The sequence below is a fragment of the Seriola lalandi genome, unplaced genomic scaffold (genome assembly GCF_002814215.2).
Source record: "Seriola lalandi dorsalis isolate HSWRI2012SDOR001 ecotype SW California unplaced genomic scaffold, Sedor1 jcf7180002053898, whole genome shotgun sequence".
Lineage (NCBI taxonomy): Eukaryota > Metazoa > Chordata > Actinopteri > Carangiformes > Carangidae > Seriola > Seriola lalandi.
In genome coordinates, this window is record NW_019524451.1 from 902455 (window position 1) to 914154 (window position 11700).

An 11700-nucleotide genomic window follows, 5' to 3' on the forward strand; every position below is an offset into this window, starting at 1 on the left:
AGACAGAGAGCTCAACAGAGAGGGTGAATGCCTTTGCACCTTCATTAGCAGGACATGAGACATACACAGATCCAGCTCTTAGTGACCTCTGAGCATTAACACTACATTTCTCACAGCATAAATAAATAACAACAGAAACGGATGGGGATATTTACCACGGGGCAACATCATTGAGGAAAGTTTTTCCTTTGTCAACAGAATTCATTTAACTGATTTATTCATTCGGCAGGAAATAACAATTTTCTTTATTGAGGCATAATAAATACATCCCACGTACAAAAGAAGAACCTCTCTCTCCCAGCAGAGTGCAGACTTGTGGAGGCTGAGCTCCTGTTGTACTGCCTTCCTGTAGAGCTTCCTCTGTCAGTATGGATTAGAAAGTAGTGAGCTGGAAAACTTCAGAAACAGAACAACACCTCCCAATGCCGCTCCAAACTCATGAAATATCTGCAGCCATGCATACAAGAGATAAAACATTATTTTCGATATTAGTTATACATATTTGATGACAGCCAAGGTGTGCATTGATATGGGAATTCAGAGGCACGCTGTGTTTGAAGGTCTCCATTACACAGAATTAAAGAGATGGTGCAAGACAAATATTTTAACCTGATTTGTCAAGCTTTAAGGTACAATTAATAATAAATCTTACAAAAATACTCAAAGGTAGAAGAAGAAAACCACAGTGTAATAATATATAAAGTAAGAGATTGAAAATTTCATTATGCATACAAAGTATTCAGGAAGACTTTGATTAGCTCTTCTTATGGATGTGTCATGTTTAACTGATATTTTAGTGTTAACTGGTCCAGATGGAACAAGGTGTGCTGTTAAGTAGATGCAAGCACTGTGTCATAAGTTTTATATTTATATTTAAGCATATTGTGCTGCAATGCTGTGTGATTTCTTGTAAAATCTTCAAACTTTGCCAGCATCACAGAAATGTAGTGGAGTAGAAAGTACAACATTTCAAAAATATTTAATGTCTCACAGTAAATAAACTTGAGGGAAGCAGCAGATGTCTGGCACTATTTTAAAATAATACTTTTATTTTTAAATGAAAAACTTGAAAAGCAATTTTTTCTTGCCATAACAAACAACATATTAATTAGTCTGCTATATGAGGAAAAATGTACTGAATTTAACGTATAGTCCAGACATCTTAGCAACTTCTTACACAAATCATTGCTCTAAAGTGGAACTTGTGCACAGTTTTAATTAAAAGAACATTTTTATTTAACTTTTTTTTTGTTTCATTTTACTACATTTTCCAAAGCACACAGTAAGTTTGAGACTGTCCAGTAGAAAACGAGCCCATAGGTCGTCTGTGCACAGAGTGTATTACGACCCATAGTTTTATAGTTATGTGACCTCTAGTGGTTGTTGTAATTATGACTGGAGCCAAGAAGGAAGTCAGAATAGAGAGATAAAGAGAGATAAAGAGAGATAAAGTCTGCATTAGGAGGAGGTTGGAGTGTATGGATGGATTGACAAAACACTGGATCGCATATTTGTTATTGTAACCATGACGACGAAGGACCTCTTACCTTAAGGAGGAACTTATTTTAATCCATTATTTTCCTAAACCTATCTAAGTTGTTTTTGTGCCCAAAATGAACAAAACCATGATCCTTCCACAATCTTTATTGCATGTTTATTATTGTTACCATGACGACAATGGTCAGGTACTCCTGCCACTGGTACACTCCTCCCCACGTCTCTGAGGGGAGGTAGGAACAACCTATATGTACTTGTATATACTTATACTTGTATATATACTTGTTGGTAAGTGTTTAGGTTGACTGCCTTCAAGAGAGCCACGGTTTTCAATCCATTTTACTGTGTTTGAAAAATTACTTAAAACTAGAACTTTCCTCACTTATGTATAATCTACCATGTTGTTTTTCTTTTTTTTCCCCCTTAAACTCAAAGTTGTCATGTATTTGTGAGCAGAAACTTTAATTGCTATTCTCCCTCTTGGTGCATTTACAGTAAGATCCGACAACATCTGAGATTAGTGAGCCAGCTGCTGCGTGGTGACCTCTTCAGTGGTAACTGCCAAATTTACATGATCTTATCTACAATGTCCATGTTTGCTTGTTGCTAGTATGGATTTGATTTACTGACAACTCAGCAGTTCTTGGCCGGCGATCATTGATTTGTGTTCTTCCTTGAAGCATCACCAAGAACGGTTGTTAGAAACGGTGCCAGCTTACCTCCTCAGTACCACACGAACATAACATAACTTCGTGAGACACTATGATAGCTTAGCCTGCTTATAGTAGTAAGTTTCAAGTTTACGCAGGTTAATTTAAGAAGTAAACAGAAATAAATGGAAACCAACAGGTAAAAAATAACTTTGATAACTGAATTCATGCTTTGGAAGATGGATGGGTGTTTTCAATGCATAGTAAAACATGTAAAATCATCGGTATCACTTCTGTTTTCCACCAGGAGTTTGTTATCCTGGTCGACCAAGAGAAGACTCTGATGTGAACCCTCTAGACCCCGGTGGAACCTCTTTACTACAGGGAACTGAAAACAGGTGAAACCCTGGTGAAACTAGATGTTTCACAAAGTTTTATTCATAAGTTTTGATTCAGCCCCCCACTGAGTGTAATGAATTATCAATGTAACACTGTCAAACGCTGGCAGCTTTCCCTATATACCGTACAATATGGCAGAATACAATCGGTTGTGGGAGCCGCATTACAGCAGACGGTCGAGCATTCAGTAAATATTCATATGGCCGTACAGGTGGTAATCTGAGCAGAGAAATATCTGTGACCACTACATCTGTCAGTTCGGTTTGCAGTGCATCTGGCCTGTGTTGTACCGAAGCCAGTTTCTCTAAATAAAGACAGACTTTTTGCATCCCCAGCTCCCACCCTCTGTTCTACACACAACACTACCCCTTGCCAGTGCCAAGCAGCCCAAATTAAATCAGGCTTAAATAAGATATATCTCCATCTCTGTATGCAAGTATAGACTGATCCTCGCAGCAGCGCTCTGACATTTCTCTCAGGCCGCGGGACGCCTCTGAAGGATTACCTCAGTGGGAGTGGGCTGCATTAGCTAGCCCATGACGACTCACTCTATTGATAGCCGTGGCAGGTACACCTCAGCAAGGAGCCCTTGTGCGGCCTGTGGAGAGAAGTGAAATGAGTATAAATTGTGGGTGTCAATTCCAAAGGGGAAAGCTGGTCATCTGTAAAAGAAAAGATGTATGAGCACATAAGGATGGGTAATTCCACTCCTCTGCCAAGAGAGGACGTGGAGAAGATGACATTCCCTCCTCTGGCCTGTGACGGGACTTCAGAGTTTCTTCTGGCTTTTTCTGTCCCTCACTTCCTCTTTCTTATTTGCTCTCTGGGTTTAATTCAAACTCGCAAATATTCAGACTTTAGTCCGAGACAACCAGACAGTCACACACACATGGACACACACCCTCCTATTGATTTGCCTTCTGATTTGTGAGCCGTTGTTTCTCCATGTTAGAAAGTGAAGGGAGCGATGACCCAACTATCAATCAAGAGTAAGACAAAAGCATCACTTTCTTCCTCAATAGGCATGCACGCTATTTGTCAGGCGACGCATCACATCCTCAAGGTCACATCAAACTGACGGCTGTGCCAAAGCAAATGTTGAACACCTTTTGATGCAGCTTTTACAAATTTGTTTAATGAGAAATTGATTTTCACTCCTCCTGTCTTTTTTTTTTTTTTTTTTTTTTTTCTCGTGGATGAGGCAGGCTGTCCCTCAGGCCTGGTAACAGCAGGCGGTTCAGCTCCACAGGAGCAACAATCAGACAGAGAAGGAGAGCTGTTCATCTCGACAACAGGCAGCAAGAAGCAGCTCACTGGGCGGAATGACTCACAGACGAGGCCATTCAGACGCACATGAAGATGGCTGCCGCCTGCCTCTTTTCACAGCCACGCCAGGCTGCTTGGCTCGAACAGATAGACCCCTCCAATTCTAATGTGTTGTAGCCTAATGTTGTGGAAAAAGAAGGAGCTCAGTCATCAGGTTTGAATGAAACAGTGGACAGAGAGGTGGAAAACATGCTTCGGAGTGTGAGTGATCTCATCAAAACATCAGAGGGATCAAATACATCAGGTCTGCTGCTTTTAAGTTTGGCCGCCTGGATGGAAGAAAGATGAATAAAACATGGAGGAGGTCTGAAGTAACATGGCCGCCGACCAAATGGGAGGTTTGGAATTTCTAAGCAAAACATTTATTCATGACCAGTGCAGTGAATACAAAATATTGTTTAAAGGAGGAGAGCGTCTCTGACAGGAATAGTGAAATACAATTGATGGATCGCAGCATTATTGATTGGTTAAACACACGGATTTCTCTGCCATTGACTGAAATGCACATAAATCATCATCATCATTTCTATTCTGTAGGCTAACAGCCAATGTGGTGAGAAAAAAAAAAGCCAACCTAAGAGGACGTCTTCTTGGCTAAAGAATGTGTTTGGCCTTCTTACCCTTTCATAATAACTCACAGAAGATGGTCAAGTCTTTCTAAATGGGTTAATGAAATCTCAGCCTTTACCCAGCTGAGGAAGAGGCTATTGATCCCACTGTGGGGAGGAAATCCTATATCACCATGCCAGTTCAGATTAATCACTGGACGCGCTGTATGACATTTCTTTGCATAACTGCAGCAATCACACCCTGTCTGAGAGAAGTTTGGAATAACGATGAGGGAATTATTACTCAAAGCTAGAAAACAAGTGCGACAAATATAAATGAAAACGTTTTAACTGGTCACTTCAAAGAAGAGAAATCCAATCAAATTATTTCAAAAGTTTCTCGCCTCTATTTCGTCTCACTATTTGTCTGATGAATAATGGGCACTCCGTGTCAGCGGTGGTTGGAATAATGTGTAATGTGTTCCAGCGAATGCATTGAGGGGCTTGATTATTTTCATTCTGAGAAAATGACCCTTTTCCCTCTGTGACAAACATCTTTGATTGACCTGCCGGCTCTGCTGGGTCATCCGGCAAATCAATGGCTTGCAACATTCATGCTGGAAAATTTGCCTCGACTAAAGAAAAGACAGAGAGAGAGAGAGAGAGAAAGAGAGAGAGAGAAAAAGAAAAGCATTTTTGTTTCACAAGGAAGTGTCCCTGAACAGTCGTGATTGACATGTCTTCAGACGTGAACAACTCGAGGTGCAGATCTGTCAGCAGTGATCCACGCTAAGCCCTGGCAGAATAAGCTGGGGATTGGAGCAACTAGAAGTCCAGCTGGGGTGGATGTCTCCGCTGTGACATTGTAGACTATGACAGGCTCCTGTTCTCCCACAGACAGGGAGAATTTATGAAAATGGAAGCGCAGTGTTGAGACGGATGGGAGCTGATCATTGTCTGTCCCATGCAGCAATCAGGTGAAACCCTGCAGGGCTGAATTTAAAGCAAATGTGCACTATAAATCTCCAGGTTTCCCTGGGCTGCCTAATGAAAACTAATAGACAGACTGTGAAAGGAGCCATCCATCCTGCTAGTTTCTCCGCCCAATAACTGGTTACTTTCCTGTTGGTGGTGAGGTAAAGCTATAGTGTTTACATGCAAGTTTCTCTGGGGGAAAGTCATGCTAAAAGTAAACAAGCTCAATAGAATAACTATTCGTGTCACCTAAATATACATAGATCCCAGTGTTAGATTTGAGGTTTATTATCTATTTAACATATTGTGGCAGACAGCCTGCAGAGGAGGAAGTGATCCCCTTTAGCTGCACAGAGTCCTGCAGTCTTTTTTAAATACAGATGACATTGTTTTTCTTGCATTTTCAGCACAGCAACTAGAAAAACAATTTCCCCAGGAATTGGAAAATTGATGCATTCCCGCACATACAGAATCCAGCTGTAAGCGCCTACGCATGTGTACATGTTGGATATTTATGTGTGCTCCTTCGCGCTCAATAATAACCTCTTATTTCAGAGAGCAGGGACTGGGGCCCATCCTGCATGGAACCACAGGCAAAGAGTGGAAGAGGGAGAGGGGGGGGGGGGCAGCAGGGAGGCTGTTGGTGATCTCAGTCTGCAGATAGGCACCACGGAGACGTTCCCAAATAGAATGTGACTTTGATTTCTCACCTCATTTCACTCTCAGCCGTCAGATAGGTTTCTGCTCAGATGACATCTCCTTCACAACGATGCGCAAAAATGTGGAACGGCTCAGAAATGAGGCAGCTGCTGCCCTACATGCCAGGCAGTCTCCGTGACATCATCACCTCCGCCGCTCTCCTGTGACTCAACAACACTGACAACAACAATTACAGCAACAAAACTTAAGCCGCAGCCATGCAAATGATGCACTGCACCTTTCCAGCGCCTCCTCCCTCCCTCCCTCCGTCCTCAGTTTTCCCCACCTCTGCATCTTTGTCTGCTTCCCTGTCTCCCCCTGAGCAGCCGTGACCCATTTATCTCAGATGTATCAACATCTTGGTTTTACCTGTGTAGACATGTTGATGCACGGCCGTCTTCTCCTCAGAGTCTCACTCAGGAGCTCCATTAGTGCTGCAGTAACTTTAAGAGACTGTTGACATCACAATATGTTGGAGAATAGGAATTTTTGGTTATGTTTTTAATATGAAAATGACATTACGTCACCACTTTATACCCTTTTATAATAGGCCGGTAAGTCATGTCTTGTTGATAAGTAATGTAGCCTAAGTAATAAGTGGTATATTCATCATTTTTAATTTGTAATACTGCAGTTATAGCTAAACCAAGTATCTCCTAATTTGGTGATTTAAATAGTTCTGAAAAACTGAAGCTTTCCTGGAAGTTTTTCTTTATGGCCTGAGAAATATCTCCCACTAATTGAATGAATAATGAATAAACAAAAGTTAATGTTTTGCTGATACATAGTTTTCACAGGGCAGTGATGAAATGTTAGTAATCCACTAATAAATTTTTAATAACTCATTAAGTCTGCAGTTATAAATGTGAATAGGAGGTTAATGAATGAATTGCGGTCCAAGTCAAAAGTTTTCGAAACTGTAGGCTTAACAAGTCAAAGGGAGTGTTCACAACCTATATGTATTATATAACCCATAACTGATATATAATGAGAAAGTAAGTGTTAAAGCAGTAAATTAACTGTTAATAATGATAATAATAATCCTTCACTTACAACTTTATAAAGGGTGCCTTATTAGAAAGTAGTCCCTGCATGCAACTCAGTTTGACATCACACGTCAAATTTCACTTTGTGCTGCAAAGAGGTGTTTCCATATGATATATAGAAATGGTGAAAAGGAGCATAGGATGTTCAGACACCCTTTCATGTAGGTGTATAATTCACATCAAAATGTGTTTACACTGTCTCAGATGGTGTCAGCTGAAGGTGTCCCTTGTGGAAAATGATGAAAAACAACAGCAACAAATGGCTATTTCCAGCTAAGGCCCAAACCTCCCGTGCAGTCTGACCACACACAATAAATAAGAAATGTGTCTCGTTCAGTAACTTCATCTTGTCTCCGCTCTCGACCATGTTCTCATCTTGAATCTCAGGGGGGGTGGAACAGGATTGGGGGGTATAATCCAAAGTCACGGGCAGGCTGAACGTTGCAGTGGATAGACCAGCTCAAACTGCAGAAGCCGGTCATAGATTTCTTTCTTTTTTTTCTTTCTCTTTTTTTTTTTTTAGCCATCAGGGACGGCTCTCACTGGAACAGTATCTTCCAGTGAGAGCCGTCTAGTGAGAGTATATCTGACTCATATCTGTGTTGGCCGGCTCGGTCTGTGTAAGAGACACCAGAAAACTGCCTCTGTCCTTGTGAGGGATTATTAGGGAAATAGAGACACTGAAACAATCTGCCTGTGGTCGCCGGACCAGGTCATTTTCAAACCTGTTAGCGGTCGCCCCCATGGTGTCATGAGGCTTACATACCACCTGCTTGGCTTGTATTCTGACCAGATCTGCTCCACTTGGCGATGAATACTATCTCAATGAGACAGCTGGGTACTGGTAACTACCCTCCAATGTTTCATCAACAGGGATTCATGTGTTATTCATTTGCCTGAGCTGCTGGCTGCTGGCCATGTAATGACTGTTGATCACTGCAGTTGTATACTGGATTGAGATTTTCGCCCCGGTAAATTCGGCGGTTCATTATTCCTCAGACGTCCCTAAGCGAGGCACAGAACTGCGGTCTAAACCGTATGAATAACCTAATCAAGTCGACATCCTCAGGAACTATAGCTGGCTTATAATCAAATTATAATCAAATTCTCATGGAGTTTAAAAAGCATCATAAAACTCTGTTCAATAATTCACAGAGCAAATATGATATTACCAGGAATTGTTTAGAAATTCGCCACACTGCCACCCATCAGTGCACACTTTTTGCCCCAGAGCAACTCTGGCTGGTCCTTCAGCTGCAGAAGTCAGAGAGGGCTGGCAGCCACAATATTAAGAAGGGAGAGCCACTTGCTGCTTCTGCAATATAAGTGTAAATATGAGCACCTTAGAACAGCTGGGTTATGAATAATGGAAGCAGGTTGCCCTTGGTATTCATGGGAGGGGGGAACATTCTGCCACTCAAAAACAGAGAGAGAAAGTTCACAACCCTTTGCTGTACTCCTTTTTTCCTTGGTGCTTATTTGCACCCACGGCCGTCAGACGCCAGTCAGAAGTGAGACAACAGCAGCAGCAGCAGCAGCAGCAGCGCAGCCGGATGCTGCAGGCCTTTGGATGAATTCACTTGTCTCTTTTATCCCTGTTTTTTTCTTAAGAGATGCATTTAAAGTCCTGCTGGACAGGGATCTGTTGCCATTTGTGACAATAAATAAACAGATGAGGCGCTGCCTCTGCCGGCGAGCATTGATAATAGAAAGAGAGGTCAGGAGCTGGAGGGCGTGAGACAATGCAGAGGGGTAATTTTGCAATGACACTGCTGATCATTTCACCAGTGAGAAATAAAACATTCCCTGTAGCAAAATGCAATCAAACTTAGAGGCTCTCAAGAAGGAAAAATATGTTTTCTTCATACTCTTGTTTCTTAAAGCCCTCCAAATTGTCCATATTGATTTTTTTTTCCATTAACCGATTACTGTCTCAGTTCTGAATTACTGTTTGTGCTCTGCTGGGTGGGATGCCCCAGGCCAGCGAGGTCAGCTGTCTCATTAGACAGTAGTTAGTGAGATTGGCTGAAGTGTAAAGTCAAGATGAGTACGGATGATGTCTGATGAGCTGCTGTGGACAGTGCTCACTGAGACTCCTTAGACTGAGGGAATTTGAGGTCTGTTTGAACAACATCAGCAACATACTGCATCATGCTTTCAACATACACCGATAACTGGGCAGCTCCTCTGCAAAAACACAGCTACTCCAGTGCAGAGTGTATCCAAGGTTAAAACTCATCCACTGCTGAAATGCACAGACTTTACACTTCTAAAAAAAAAGAAAAAAAAAAAAAAAGTCGCTGACTTGGTGGTAAAGCCAAGACATCAGAGCAAACACCCGGCCAGCTCAGACACTCTCACAGCTACATATCCGAAGTGTTGTAATTTACTTTTGTGGTGTACCCACTTCCCTTCAGCCTTCCTCATTTACTTCTGCTTCTACAATGACTTCTGACAGAGAAAAAGCATCGACTTCTTTATTTCCAGCTCTGAGTCGGTGAAGAAGGCAATAAATCGAATGATGGTGGAGACAGATAAACCTAAAGTTATGTCACTTTCACAGCTGCCCCAGATATGTTCACACACACACATTGCCATTAGCTCTCACTGCTGCAGTTTTCCATGGGCTAGATTTGATCTTTACACATTAACACCACAGCTACTGTATTTATACATTAAATAACAAGTTCGAAATTACAAGTTTTGAGTGGGAGAATGTGTTGTATTTGGTTCGGGATCAATACGGAGGCCATGCAGGCGGTTGGTAACATGTCACATATATATTGTGTGATTTATAAAGATGCTGTTGGCTGCTAGCTGTGGAATTCTCCTATAAGGATCAATTATCACAGTGGGGGAAAAAAATGGATGACATTAACATTTTATTGAAGTTCTTATTACACTGACTCAAGGGTGTAATTTCCTCCTGGGATGAGGGGAACATACAGCCTCACTTTTCAAAATGCTATTTTACTGTTTCAGTTTGATTGATTTGCTCATAACAAATATCTCTAAACAGTGTCCTCTGACTGTCCAGCATCAAGATGAGAGACGAGAGGAGCAGTGAGTGCTTAATAACCTCAGATTTCACCTCTCAGACTACACACAGTACACCCAACCTTAGTGGTGGAGGTGGTCGGAGCTCCATGCCTCCTGAGAGGAATACTGCAGGCACTCCTCTGCATGTTTATCACCGTTATGTCTTTTATTTACACTTAATACTCTCCTAAAAAAGATGAAGATAAGACAGGTAAGAATAGTGTAGTGCTCTATGTAGTACAGATGCAAACACAACATTATTTGTCATATCACTAGATAAATGTGATTATGGGGTTAGTGCATTAATAATGCAGCAATTTACATAGAATTTCTCATTCTTTTAATCATCATAAAAACAGCTGTAACACCTATAGTATGAATGTCAGTCCGGTGGCTGTTTGTCTTGTTGTCAGTGTTGAAATGAATGCATTAATGTAGTGAATGTACAACTTTTTTTATTATCAGAAAAAAAAAAAAATCCAATTCAATCATAATCTGTTATTTTGTCAGTTTGATATAAGTGTAAACAGCCGCAGGAAATAATGTTCACATTTTTTTTTCTCTCTCTGGATTTGTTGAGTCCTTCCGACTTCCGCACCCCTGCTCTGATATATTTATAACATTCATTTGACCTCACTGTGTGTGTCTTTGTGTAAACATCCAGTTGAGGGTGGAAGGAGGCGGAATCAGCAAATAAGTTTCTTCAATTTGAACGTTCATTGATCTCTTAATAACTTTTGTCTCATTATGTATTCATCAACAAACTGAGACATCACTTTTAGTCCAATTACTTTTTGATCGTCGCGGTGCTTAGCAGGTGCTTTCTTTCCTCCACAGATAGATAAATAGTTTCTGTCTTTCATTTTATCCATAAAAATGAACACTTGTCTTTAATATTGGGCTTTATGGGCAGAAAGGAGTTCCGCATTCATTTTGCAGTGACTGCATTTGCTGGTTCTGTAAGCTGCGGCTGCTAATATGATTTGTAAGAAGAGCATAAGATGTAACATCCCATTGCGGCTGACACATTGGAATACAGAGTCAAGCGATTAACAGAGAAATCATGCATGAGCGAGCTTGCTTACCAATCTGCTCTGTGTATTAGCCAAAACATCCATATATTAAAGCTTGCTGAGCCTAATGAACATCCCGCTCTTATTGATGATCCCATTGTTGTGTGGAGGAATTTACATAATCGCTACTTTACTCAGATTAAATTTAGCTCCATTAAAACATACCTCTCATCCTCTCCACTTTAGCTGAGATGGTAATATTGTCTCATACATGTGTTTGTATTTTGAGAACAGTTAAAAACCAACCATTTTTCTATTTTTCTTTAAATCACTTTTTTTTTCTTTCTTTCTTTTTCCTCTTTTTAACAAATTGCATGCAGTGGAGTACAAAGTGTTTTTTTTTTTTTTTCTTTCTGCTCCCCGTGTCGCATCATCATTATATCTCACAAAATTTTCTGCTGAGACAGGGACTTGCAGAGACTGTTTTTTTATGTTCAGGGGGTTGGAG